Below are 13993 nucleotides of genomic sequence, written 5' to 3' on the forward strand. Positions count from 1 at the left end.
CATCTGTGTAAGCTAGTGATATGTGAGAGTCAAGAAAACCCATTTCCTGTGGGTTATTAGAGCCTAGTGCTGGCAGGGCAACACACAGGAGGGAGTCTTGCCTTTAAGGAGCTGATGTTGTAAGGTGCCTGGAGAAAGGCAACTGTAGTATACACAGCCATCAGAAGCAAGACTCCCATCTGCCAGATTCCAGGCAGGAAAGGAGTGCATGGAAAGAGCACTGAACGCTGAGTCAGGTGACCTGGGTGTGGCCATGGTAACAGGAGAGTGCTGAGTGTCCAGGAGGCCTGAAGGGCATGGCCCTGGGAGGACCTACGCCCCTCCCTCCTAAATTGCTGTCCTATATGGGATGCTTTGAGAGAAGGACATCACCCCAAGCCAAAGGGCCTCAAGGAGGGCATGGTGGGGGTTTGTACCAGCTTTGTGAGGCCCCAGTGAGTTCCTGTGGCTGTATCTCCATCTCTTGTCCTCCCACAAGCTGACTGACTGAATCAGCCTTGGCAGAGCTCCTAGCAGCGCCTTACAGAGGGTGTGGCCACTGCTGGGGGCGGGGGTGGGGAATTAGCTGGGTACATTCCAGCGTGGGCACATTGTCCTGCTGCAAGGTCAGGGAATCCAATTTTTTCCATTCAATTAAGAAAGCACTTCTTGAACAACTACATTCATTGGCATTTCGAATAAGGCATGCTCTCATGTCCAAGCCAGCATTCCCAGTCGGGTGCTGTGGAGTCCTACATGTTAATAAGGGGCCCTTAAGGAAGGGTTTGTGCCATGACAGGGTCCGTGCACACTCCCCTCATATAGCTAGATGCTTTGGACACTCTCTCTTCTCCCCATTGTAGTCTGGAGAAGAACTGAAGGATCCCTGGCTGGGATGGGTGGGAGTGGGGGAGTTAGCCACCCAACTACTCCAAATACAATCTTGTGAAATCTGGGAGCTTGTCATGGAGATGTCTCAGTGAGGATTATGGTGCTGTCCCCTGGGGCCCACAGAGCTCTACAGGTTAGGGCTACTGAGCCCAGTCACTGTGACCAGGTAAAGCAAGGGTTCCTGTGCCTGTATTTTTTGCAGGTGCAGCTGAGGGAAAGGGTCTCTGTGACTGACTTTAGGGTTAGACCTCAGTAACCAGCTGGGGATTCTTGGGTGACACATGTCATCTCTCTGACTCAGGCCTCTGGTTGTAGACTGGTAGACTGGGCCATTTCTCAGCTTTCAGCAGTGATGCTTGGGTCAGAGAAATACCTTTTCTCCATCAAATGCCCCCTACACACACTCCAGTCAAGACCTTATCAACAGCTACATTCAGTTTTGTGCTGAAATGATTTTTGTCAGGGGTTGTGTGTTCTGAAGAGAGGTTGGGATAGACCACCCTGCCTGGAAGCCAGGGCCTGCTTTCTAGGGAAGCCCACCATTTTCACCCTCAATAAATATTGTCCCCTGACTGATCCTCTGGGTTTGAGGCTCCCTCCTACTCCACACTCCAAGGCAGGCCACGTGGCCCCGCCCCGCCCTTGCTGGCTCCCATTCCGAGTCAACTTGGAGTTGCATGGCTTGTGTTCCTGCCCTTCTCATCAGATGGGAAGCCTGAACTGTGTGCTGGGGGTGCAGCCATAGTTTCTCACACCTGGCACTCACTGCCTGCAGTACCTGAGCACCTGCTCCGGTGCCCAGAGCAAGCCTTAGAAGACCACTTCCCGGCTCGTGAGCAGGTAAGCAGCAGTCGATGTTCTCTCCTGTGGCTAGCTTCCCCTTGCTTTCCCTATTTCACCTAGCACAGCAAGAGGGACTAGAGCTAGACTTGACAAAGACAGTCCCAGCCAAGAAGCTCTGAAGTATATCTCAGAATGATGGGAACTGCTGCTCTGGGTTTTAGCTTTTAACCTTTGTCTTCACAGCCTGCAGGAAAAAGCAGATTCACATGACCGTAAGTCATGTAGCTTCTCTGTGCTCCCTTCTGAGAATTGTCAGTCAACAAACCCACTTTCTGAAATGGTTGTCCTGAGTTACTGGGTGCTGCTTTACTGTATATTGCCTTAGGTCTTTAGAGTTTAAGCACCATGTGTATGAATTGTTACTTGTATGAATGGCCTTATCAAAAGGAATTGATAAGGCTGGTGGACAGAGTGGCTTAAGTGGTAGAGCACCTGCTTAGCAAGCGAGAGGCTTGGAGTTCAAGCCCCAGTACCAGATTAAAAAAAAAACAAAAAAACAAAAAATGAATTGATTTCAGCACCCAGGAGGCTGGAGCAGGAGGATCACAAAAATGGCTGGTGGAGTGGCTCAAGTGATATAGTGCCTGCCTAGCAAGTGTGAGGCCCTGAGTTCAAGCCCCAGTGCTGCAAAAAAAAAAATAAAAAAATAAATAAAAATAAAAATTCTTTAAAAGAAAGGGAAAAATGACATAGGTAAGCTTTCCTCATTTAAAACAGCTTCTGAAATTAAAATGAAGTGTTCTGCTTTTATTCTTTACATTTATTTTAAATGCACATAAACTATATGTCATTTGAGGGTCCACATGGTATTCATCACGCCAACAAAACTATTCCAGGATACCTTTGTCCCTTGATTGTCAAGTTGAATTGCTTCCAGGTGTTTTTGCAACTAATAGTTCAACTTTGATGGACAACTCTGAGAAAAGAACTTCTTTTGATGTCTTTATTGTTTCCCTGTTCTTTTCCCTCTCCCTGGAATTTTCTCTCTACCCAGAACGAATACTCAGAGCAAAGGGCAATAACATTTTTGTGGCTCTGCTCATGTTACATATGGGGTCAGCTCACTACAAGAATTTACTAATATCCGGGACCCTGGTGACACAGTGGGGTGGGTGGGGGAACTCGTGTTCTCTGGGGATTTTTCAGGGAGCAGTAGGAGGCAGCCTAGCAGAGTGGTTAGGAAGGAACTTGGTCGACCTTGCACTCTCACCTAGTAACTTTATCCTACCTTGATTAGTTTGGGTGTAAAATAGAGATTATGCAATCTCCCAGGGATGCCCGGAGACAGAGTATCATGAACCATCTAGCACAACGTCTGGTGCTTACGAAGCACCCTGGGGCCTCTTCCAAGCACAGGGCTTTCCCTGGGCCATTTTACAAGCTGCACAGAATGAGAAGGTCAAGGGTATCTTTTCTTCCCCTGTTCTGTATCTAGAGTGCGTCTCGGTTATCTGTCAGAGGACTTTTCTTTTCTGGAACTGGGATTTGAACTCAGGGCTTCATGCTTGCAAAGCAGGTGCTCTACCACTTGAGCCTCGCCTCTAGTTCATTTTGCTCTGGTTATTTTGGAGATAGGGGTTTACGAACTATTTGCTGGGCTGGCCCAGAACTGTGATATTCCAGATCTCAGGCTCTCAAGTAGCTAGGATTACAGGTTTGAGTGACTATGCCTGACTTACTAAATTAGACACCTGTCTGTCCTGAGGATGATCGGCTGGGTGCCAGGGTCAGTGTGCCTTTGAAGGACCCCAGGCTCTTGTTTTCCCCCTGCCATCAAATCAGGATGCCATTTCTCAGCCACCTTTCTCCTAGCACAGGATTCAGGGATCTCTGGACAGAGTGAGAATTTCCAGGAAGTCTGTTCAACTCCCCACCCTGCTGGCATTGTGGAAGGTTGCTGAATCCCACATCCAGCAGAGCACAGTGAGCTCAGAGGCTCTGGAGCTGGTGGAACTGGATGCTAATCCTGGCCATGCCACTTCTGGCCTGTGTGCAGTTACTGGTCCTCTCTGAGGCTGTTTCCTCCTCTGTGAAATGGAAATGTGAAAACATGAGTCACGGAACTACATGAGATAACACAGTGAAACATCTGGTGCTCGGTCCCTCACGGTGAAAGGTTAAGCTATGGTCCAGAGCCTATGGGAAGGGAGCAGAATTAGTAATCAAGATAGGCAGATGAGCCAAGAGTCTGTTTTCTTGTCAACAAACGTTTATCAGGCTGACTGGCCATGGTGTTAGAAACCAGGGAGAGAGTCTTCTTGCTCTTGAAATAGACATGCGTCTTGTTCAGAGAAAGTGGGGACAATGACAGTCAGTGCCTTGCCTGGCCTCCAGGAAGAACAAGCGCCGTCTTAGGCAGAGACTGGGAGAAGAAGAGCAAGTGCTGGAGAAAGCAGAGTTTGAGGAAGGGCGACAAGTCCCTGAGAGGGAAAGGGATCATGGAGTGAGATGAGAAGTGTTGATGGGGATCAGACTGTGAAGAAGCTTGAAGGCCAAATGGGAATGTGGACATGACCTCAGTGGCGTGAGGTTTAAGAAGCCCGAGGGATCCGTTGCAGTACCTTTGGTGTGGGGGGATGGTGTTGGGGGCCCGCTATGCATCCAGCCTTCCACTCCATCTCAGGGGCTTTGGTGGCACCCAAAATAAAGAAGTACAGAGAGTGGGATCCTTAGGACAGGACTGGTCTGGGACTTTGGGTCCTGGGTTCTGGGTGTCTGGGGTCTGGTCCTGGCCCATCACCAGAGCACGGCTCTGTTCTACTGCCTCAGGTGAGGGTTCGTGACAATAAGGATCTTACAGCTCTTTCCTTCTGGGGGTCTGTAGGATGTCCCCAGAGGTTGCAGCTGCTCTACCCTCACCCTTAGCCCCTGTGACGACACTGTCCTGTGACTGCCCTGGTCCAGCCTTGGGAGGAAGTGACATTGTGTCTGAAATGAGCAGCTTGGCCCCTTGAGCCTGAGAGAGACTCCATGGAGTCTGAGAACTGTAGTGTCCAGGCAATCCCAGAAGGGTTCTGTACTCTGGCTGTCATGCATGCTTGTGTGTGAGAGCCATGACCCACAGTTGTGGGGTGGTATCTCCTGGGAGCTGGGCTGCAGTTGGCCTGCAAAGCTACCTCCCAAGCTTCCCATGGGCTGCCTTGAAACAGCCAGGAAGGGTCCCGTGCTGCCCTTGGGCTCTCCCCAGGTTGGCAGATGTAGATGGGTTGGGATGAGACTATAGTTAGGAAGATTCGAGTGGTGAGTTTGAAAAGTCAAGGGGCACAGCACTTGCCTAGCATGCCTCACAGACCCTGAGTTCAAATCTTAGCACCACACACACACAAAAAGTAGTCTAAGAGATGTGGGTTTCCTAGCAACTATTGGAAAAGATCAGGCTGCTACTCTAAAGCTTTCCAAGGTGTTCATTGTCTCTCCCAGCAGGAGAAAGTCCACATAGCAGCCCTGAATTCTGTCACCAGGACCCAGCCCCTCTCTGGCTTGTCACCCACTACTTTCCTTCTAGCATACCAGCCCTTCTGTCTTCCCCAACAGCTGACACTTTCCTCTCTTGTCTTCCTACTTACGACATTTAAATCTCTCTGCAAGTCTCAGTTGCTTTAGGTGGCAGTTCAGTAGTGCTAAGCATATGCACATTGCACAGCAGACCTCAAAAGCTGAAACTCTGTGCCCACTGAACAACTCCCCATTTCCCTTTCCCCAGTACCTGGTAGCTACCTTTCTATTTTCTGTGCCTATGATTTTGATGCTCTAGGTTCCTCGCAGAAGTGAAATTATAGTCTTTTAGTTCTAGCTTATTTCACTTAACAAAATGTTCTCAAGATCCAACGTTCAAGGTCCTCAAGGTTTTAGTATGTGACAGGATTTCCTTCCTTTTCAAAGCTGAATATACATATATATTCCACTATATATGTATATTCTTATCCATTCATCTGTCCACAGACTCTTTGGTTACTCCCATCTCTTGGCTACTATGAATAATATTGTTATTAACGTGGGTGACTTGAACATCCCTTCTAGTCTCAGTCTTTGCTTTCAGTCTTTTCAGTACCTACCCAAAAGTGAAACTGCTGGGCAATATGATAATTCTACATTTAACTTTTCGAGGAACTGCCATACAGTGCACAGGGTTCCAGTGTCTCTACATCTTCATCAAAGCTTGTTACTTTCTGGCAGTTGTCACTGTGGTTGATAATGGCAACTCTAATTTGGTGTGAGGTGGTTTCTCATTGGGGTCATGATTTATGTTTCTCTAATGATGAATGATTTTTTTCATATGTTTGTCATATATTTGTATATCATCTTTGGCAAGCTCCTTTGCCATTTTTTTTGCCTTTGTTCTACTTTTCACATGCATCCTAGACTTTGCCATGTCTTTTTTTTTTTTTTTGACGAATTGGGATGAAGTTTTATTGCAGAGTAGAATACACACTTGAGAGAATGTGGGCTTTTCAGGAGAGACTAGACTTTGCCATATTTTAATTGGTTTATTTATTTATTTTCTATTGAGAAACAGGAGTTCTATTAAATTCTAGAGATCAGTCCCTTATTGGATACCTGATGTGTAAAATATTTTTTCTATTATCTGTCCGTTGTCTTTTCACTCTGTTGGTTATGTCCTAAATGCATGAACTAAAATTTTGATGTAGTCCCATTTGACTATTTTCACTTTCACTGGCTGCATTTTTTAAAATTTTTAATATTTTTGGTGATACTGGGATTTGAACTCAGAGCTTTGCACTTGGTAGGCAAGCAGTCTCCCACTTGAGCTATGGCCCAGACCTGCTGTCTGAATTTTTGGTGTCATAGCCAAGAAATAATTGCTAAGTTCAATTATGAAGGCTTTTTTTGGTGGGATTGATTTTATTTTTTAATGCTAATATTTTTATTTGCCACTTAAATGACAGTTTCATTGTGCTAGCCTGATGGCATGACGGTGTAGGAGAGTCTACTGGACCACAGAGACAGTAGTAACTGGCAAATTAGTGGCAAAATGGCAAGATGCTGATCTGAGGATGCTGCTCTTGACTCTCAGGAGAGATCCTGCAGCCCACTTAACAATGCTGGGCCAGGAAAGGCTGAGGCAGGAGCAGTCTTTGTTCTCCTCAGTCTGGTGAGAATGAGTCCCACAAAGTGCAGAGTCCAGTGGACCCCTCCAGCTCTGTTCTGAATCGAGCAGGCAGTAGCTGCTCTTGCTTTCATTGCCTAGGAAGGGCTGCCTGTCTCTGGTGTCCCTTCTGCACCTCCCCAGGCCTTTTCACCAAGGTCCCTGAGATTCCTGGGGAGGATACTACCTTTCCCATCCCGTCCCAGGATCACTGTCTGATCTGGTGGCTCTGGTGGACCCTGTGCCGGTCCTTCAGGAATTCCCAAAGTGCTCAGTGGAGCTCAGGCAGTGTCAGAACTCTACAGTGCACACCAGCCATCTGGACAGTGAGGAGTCGTGGGGATGGCTGTTGAGAACCCTGAACATCTGAATTTAAATCCCAGCCCTGCCACCTGCCACCTATGGACCTTTGGCAAGTCACTGGGCCTTGACAGTTCTACTGTCCTCAGCCATAAAATAGGGATGAAAATGGTATCTCTATAAGCTACCTCACACTTATCAGGATGGCTACTGTTAAAAAAAAAAAGTGCTGGTGAGGATGTGGAGAAATCAGAAATTCATAAGTTGTCGGTAGGAATGTAAATTGGTACAGGAAAATGGTACAACAGTTCCTCAAAAAACTAAAAAGAGAATTAGCATATGGTTTGGCAATTCCACTTCTGATTATATTCTGAAAAGAATTAGAAGCAGGGATTTCAAAAGGTGTTTTGTCCTTTTTTTTTTTTTTTGCGGTACTGGGGCTTGAACTCAGGGCATACACCTTGAGCCACTCCACCAGTCCTTTTTCTTGTGATGGATTTTTTTGAGATAGGGTCTCATGGGCTATTTGCCTGGGCTGGCTTTGAACGGAGATGTTCCCGATCTCTGCCTCCTGAGTAGCTAGGATTACAGGCATGAGCCACCTGCACCCAGAGAAGCAACCCTTCACACACAGAGGAATGGATAAACCAAATGGGGGTACATCCACTATGGGATTTAATTCAGCCTTGAAAAGGAAGGAAATCCTGTCACCTGCTGCAACAAGGATGAATCTTGAGGAATTATGCTAAATGAAATAAGCCAGATACAAAAGAACAAATACTGTCTGATTCCACTTACAGGAGACGGAGTGGTCAAATTCATAAAATAGAACTGGATGCATGGTTGTCAGGGGCTGGGAGGAGCGGAGCATGAGTACAGAGTTTCAGTTTTGAAGATGAGAAAGTTCTGGAACGGGGTAGTGGTAATGGTTGCACAACAATGTGACTGTGCTCCATGCCACCGAACTGTACACTGCAAAGTGACTAAGACAAAAACTTGTGTTACTTTTTTTTTTAACCAAAATTTAAAAAAAATTCCTCACAGAGAGTCTGTGGGGATTAAGTGAGGCATGGAAACTGTTATTATGAGTGTCAGGTCTATGAAAATTGAGGCTTTCTGTCTCCAAGTAGTGTTGTGGCCTGGGCATCGCAGGGGTTCTGTGTCCCTTTTGGGAGGAGTTGCTCCACCAGTGTGGGAGAGGCTGGGGTTTGGGAGAGACTTTCTGGAGGAATGACTTCCTAGCGTTTGTGGGTGGGTGAATACCAGATATTGGAAAGTCCCTGGCATGAAAACTCACTTCCACTAACGGCCAGTTTGCAGGTGGAACGGGTTGCCTCATGGAGGGGTGACTTCCCTGTCAGTGGGGGGATGTAAGGAGAAGGGGGTGGTGAATGGCACAGGAAACTCCCATATGAGGCTGGGGTGGGGCCAGGGGGTCTTCCGAGGTTCTGCACCTGTCTGATGGGTCAGTCCAAATAGGATTATGTGTAACAGGTGTGGGTAAGGTAGGACCCAGGTCAGAAGGAGGGACAGACATGTGGAAGACTTGTCCCCATGTTCCCCTTGTAAGAATGGTGACAGTCATTGCCGGCTACACTAGGTCATGCACTGGGCTAACACTGATCAGGCTGGATCTCAAATTCTCACCTCAGTCCTGTGTGGCAGGTGAGAATTTATTAACACCTGGGAACCACGGCCTGGAGTTAAGATGCTGTCCACGCTCAGCTGGGAGGTGTGAACCCAGGCAGCTTGGCTCAAGCCCTCTGCACTGGATGGATGTCTCCTCCAAGCTGGCCACTCGGGCCCCCTGTCCCTGGCCGCCCATTTCAGGCCTGCACACTGCCAGGTGTGGCAGCCACCTTCCCCTACCAGTGAGTCAGCATGGTAGGCAGGCTGGGAGCCAAGCCCAGCCTGCTTGGTTCTCCAGAATCTGAGGGCAACACTGACCTTGGCTGGGAGCCAGGTTCCATGTCACTCAACCCTTCCTTCTCCTTCTGTTAAATAATAACTCTCTTCCAGGGCCCAGAGTCTTTCCCATAATGTTGACTTCATTCTGCCTTTTTGGAAACTATACTGGTCTAGCCCAGCCCTCGAGGGCCAAGACCTTGTTCCCTGTGAGTCAATTTGTCCAGCTGCAGCTTAGCACCTGATAGGCAACAAATGGCATCCTAATGGGGGCAATATGGTGACTTGGTCTGACTTCAGCTCTGAGCCAGGATGACTATGACCTTTATAGCTGCAGTGGGGAAAGTTCTGGCAGCATGGCGGTTCATCTAGAATGTTCCAACTAGCCCAGGTGGCATTCACGTGGTGTGGAGGCACAGAGGGGCTGTCACATGCCTCTGTGTCCTCAGGGTTCTAGGCCCCGGGCAGGCACTGACTCATAATTCACATGGTCCAGCAGGTGAAGTGCCCGTATACCGCTTGAGCCACATCCTCTATATTGCAGATGAGGAAACAGAATCAGAAACACGAAGTCATGCTCAGGAGCCTGGATTTTTCTCTCCTCTCTCTGCCCCTTGAGGCTCTAGATTGGTTTCTGGGTCTGAGGGCAAAAAAGTTAGTGTCCCTCACTGCCTCTTTTCCACTCCTCCTGTGCCCTCCCCACTGCCCTGGGAGGGACCTCGGCAGAGCTTATGTTATGGATGGGGAAAGGGCACACTGGGGCAGCTGGCAGTCATTTGTCACTGCTCACTCTCCACCCCTGAGCTGGGTCACAGGCTCCATATCCCTTTCCTTGGCCTTGGAGGACCTGTTGTGAGCCCCAGTGATGCTGGTGAGGCAAAGGCCAGCAGACCAGCTGGACCAGCTGAAGCTGGACCATGGCCAGGTACTTTCCATTATCTTCCCACAGGCAGGAAAACAGCTTATCTGGGTGTCTTCTCTGGAGAGAATGCCACATGGTCTTGCTTACTGCCATTCCCCTCCGTGGACCACCTCTTGACAGATAAGAGGAGCCACTCCTCTGTCTGTGCATGGCACTTGTATGGACCACATCATTGTAGTGACAGAGTTCTGAAAGTTTTAACACAGCTGTGTAAGGCGTGGCTGTCAACCTGGAGGCACATGGGGACTTGAACCCTAGGCTATCTGCCTCAAAGCCTGTGACATTTGCTGCAAAGCTTACATTTGAAATACATTTAAAACTTTGCTTAAAAAAAAAATCAAAGGTCAGGAATGTGGCTCAAGTGGTAGGGTGCCTGCCTAGGAAGCATGGGGCCCTGAGTTCAAACCTTAGGGCTACACACACACACACACACACACACACACAATGAATAATAAAAAAGAGGACACTTTAGAATATCAGGATTTTTTTATGAAAATAGAATAATGAAATTGTTGACATTATATTAAGAAGTTGGAGAGAGGGATGAAGGAGAACGTTGGAGAGGGTGAATCTAAACAAGATACATTGTAAGATATATGGAAATGTTATAATTAAACCCCTTGTACAACTAATATATGCTAATAAAAATGTGCAAAAAACAAAAAAAAAAAGAAACCAAGGATGGGAATGTAGCTCAGTGCTACAGTACTTGCCTAGCATGTACAAGGAAGGCCCTGGGTTCCATTCCCAGATGGAAAGCCAATTGACCTTTTTTTTTTTTTCCCGTGGTACTGGAGATCGAGCTCAGGGCCTTGTCAATAGACTTGTTAAAGCAGTTTTAGATTTACAGAAAACTGAGCAGACTTGAAGTGGAATAGCTCTACTCTAGGTCTAGCAGTTCTGGGCTTCAGCCAGTGGGCCCTGCCTTGCCCTGACCAGCTCAAGGTCAGAAACTCAGCATCTGTGTTCAGACTTTGAACTGAGAGGAGCTCAGGTCATTTCTCCAGCCCTGGTCCTCGTGAGCTTTCCCCACATCAGTCTCCTTTGGCCCACAATCAGGTTCCATTTTTTCCTTTTCTTTTAATTTTTTTTGTAGTTCTGGGAATCAATCCAGGGCCTGCATATTAAACAAGTGCTCTGCCACTGCACTACATCCCCAGCACCAATCAGGTGCTTTTGCTGTACTAAACTGATGGGCTGAGAGAATGCACTCTTCCCCTTTAGTGTTCGCTCTGCTGCTCTAGGCTGGGGATGCAACTCAGTCTCACAGTGCTTGCCAAACATGCACAAGGTCCTGAGTTCAATTCCCAGCACTGCAAGAAGACTGTCACTCTGATGCAGAGTTAATAGCAAGAGCTTTGTGGTGCCGGGTGCTTGTGGCTCACGCCTGTGATCCTAGTTACTCAGTAGGCAGAGATCAGGAGGATCGTGTTTTGAAGCCAGTCTGGGTAGATAGTTTGTGAAACCCTATATTGAAAATACCCAGTGCAAAACAGGGCTGGTGGAATGGCTCAAGAGGTAGAGCTCCTACCTAGCAAGCATGAGGTCCTAAGTTCAAATCCCATTAGCCCCCCCTCCCCAAAAAAAGAGCTTTGTGGTTAAATATACTTACTATACTTATACTTAATATTTGCTGGCTGTGTAACTCTGCGCAGATTGCCAAGCTTTCTGAACCTTCATCTTCATTTGGTTTCTTCATCTTCAAAATGGGGTGAGAATTGCTAGCTCTGGCATTGATGTGTGTATGTGTGTGAGTGGGGTGGGGATTAAATGACATATACTCACTCACACTAGCTGCTATTCTCCTCCTCGTCCTTCTCCTCTTCTTCCTCCTCCTTCCTTCTTTTGAGACAGGATCTCTCTATGTAGCCCAGGGTGGCCTTGAACTCATGATCCTCCTGCCTCACCTGAGTTCTTGTATTACAGGCCTATACCACTACTCCTGGCTGCTATTATTACTCTTGTAATCACCATTTGTCCCTGCAGTCCTTATATTCCAGCTGAAGTAGTCCCAACTCTGTGCCATGGACTGAGGCCAGCATAAACAATCCAGGTTGTATGGGTCCCAAACACCCCAGAGGACAAGGCAGCACCATCTACGTGACCATCCTCAGTCCTAACTGGGAGGGACTCCTGTCATTTACTAGTTTCCAGTGCCTGTGTCTCTTGTGTCCACAGTGAACGACCTTGGAGTTCTAGTTGTGTTGCAGAAAGAGCACCCAAGGTCAGGCAAAAAGCCAATGCAAGAAAAAAGTAATGTAAGAGACATTTCTTTTCAGTAAGATAGAAGATTAGATAGTTTGGAGAGAACACTGTAAAACATCTGGAAATTTAGAATAGAAAATATATATATATTTTTTTTCATGCATAGCTGAACTGCATGGAAATAAAAATCTTCCCATGGCCAGAAGCATGAAGGAATTAGAGAACCAGAGTGGATGGGGGCTATACTGCTTTGCCTGCTGTGAGGACCATCTGCTGGTCTGCTGGTCTAGATAATCCAGAGATTTTGGTTTTAACAGACACAGGGTAGGGGACAAAATTTTGAGCCTACAGGAAGTGGGGAGGTAGAACTACAACACAACATGCCTGCTCCAGTCCCATTTATGGAAGATAACTGTCTCGGTGTATTTGTGTCTACAGGATAAAAAATGAGAATAGTGATATGCAGATGTGCCCATAACGGGCTGTGAAGTGGGTAGGGAGAAAGGTATAGAATTGCATAGATCTGGTGAATCAATTTTATTGGAACAAACAAGCCAACTTCCCCTTTATGTGTACATATGCTCATGTGTGTCAGCATGAGCAAAGAAAAAGTTGGAGGACATCTATAGATCCCTGACCTGTGGTCCTATACAGGAGAAGGTGGTCGGACAGAAGCAGGGAGGGGAAGACAGTAGCTTCTGGGGTCCTTCGGAGAGACACTAATCTGAATACCATTTATATTAAAAATATTATTGACAAACATGGTGGTGCATATCTGTAATCCCAGCACTCCAAAGATGAAAGGAGTATCATGAGTTCAAGGCCAGCCTGAGGCTACATGGCAAGACTGTCTCAGAAAAGGAAAGAGCATTATGGCATTGCAATAATGCTACAGGAAACATCCATGTATTGTTTCACTTGTGGCAACACACTTGCGCTAATTTGGAGCATGAAATAAAAAACAAAGGCAATCAAAAACAAACAAGTGAGCTAAGGCAAACAAGTCTCAGGCTAGAGCCGTAGGTCAGTGTAGAGCACTTGCTCAGCAAGTGCAAGCCCTTGAATTCCATCCCCAGCAGTGAAAAAAAGAAAGACCAAAGTCCTGAATCTTGCTTATAAGAGCATGTGTTGTTCCTATCTCCTTGGAGAACCCGTTTGCAACAGCTTTCAAACATTTAAATGTACCCGATGTACCTTCTATTTTCCAACCCAAGAATTCTGCTTCCACTTGGAACCCAGGTAGGCATAAAGCTGTTAGCACAGAGACAGTCATTGTAGCATAGCTTGTGCGAGAGAAAGGATGCAAAAGGCCCCTGCATTCCTCGCAGGAGACTGATATCCTATGCCATAGAATACTAAGCAGCTTGCAGAAAAAAAGGAGGCAGTTATCACTGTTTTCAAGATAGCCTGAGTGAGGAAGAGTGAGGTGCAAGAGTTAACTCTGTTGATTTCCTGGGGCCACTGTGGTGACTTCAAATAGCAGAATCTTTCCTTACACAATTTTGGAAACTAGAAGTCTGAAATCAAGATGTCAGCAGGATCATGGGCCCTTTTAAAATCACCCTTCCTTGTCTCTTCCTACCTTCTGGTGGCACCGTGCAATCCTCGGCTTGCAGCTACATTACTGCAATCTCTGCCTGTCTTCCTTTGGTCTTCTCTGTATGTCTCCCTTTTAATAAGGACACCAGTCATTGCATCTAGGATGGCCTCACCTTAACTAATGGCGCTGTTTCCAAATAAAGACACATTCTGAGGGTCCGGGTGGATAGGAATGTTAAGGGATACTAACATTGTGTAGTTACCACTGGAATAGGAGAGGAGAGAAAGGGAGAGGGAGAGAT

The 13993-nt window shown here is 47.0% G+C and overlaps 1 protein-coding gene across 9 annotated transcripts in view; it reads left to right on the forward strand.

Moving 5' to 3' along the window:
- Nucleotides 1–1530: 1530 nt before the first annotated feature.
- The window catches only part of Il34 (interleukin 34), a 58959-nt gene continuing 46496 nt past the window's right edge, over nt 1531–13993 (forward strand). For all 9 annotated transcript variants that reach the window (XM_074055694.1, XM_074055699.1, XM_074055698.1 and 6 more), the window contains exon 1: nt 1531–1710. The gene's annotated coding sequence lies outside the window, so the exon portion shown is untranslated. The remainder of the gene's footprint in view (nt 1711–13993) is intronic.

This window comes from Castor canadensis, chromosome 15 (genome assembly GCF_047511655.1).
Source record: "Castor canadensis chromosome 15, mCasCan1.hap1v2, whole genome shotgun sequence".
In the NCBI taxonomy this organism is placed as follows: Eukaryota; Metazoa; Chordata; class Mammalia; order Rodentia; family Castoridae; genus Castor; species Castor canadensis.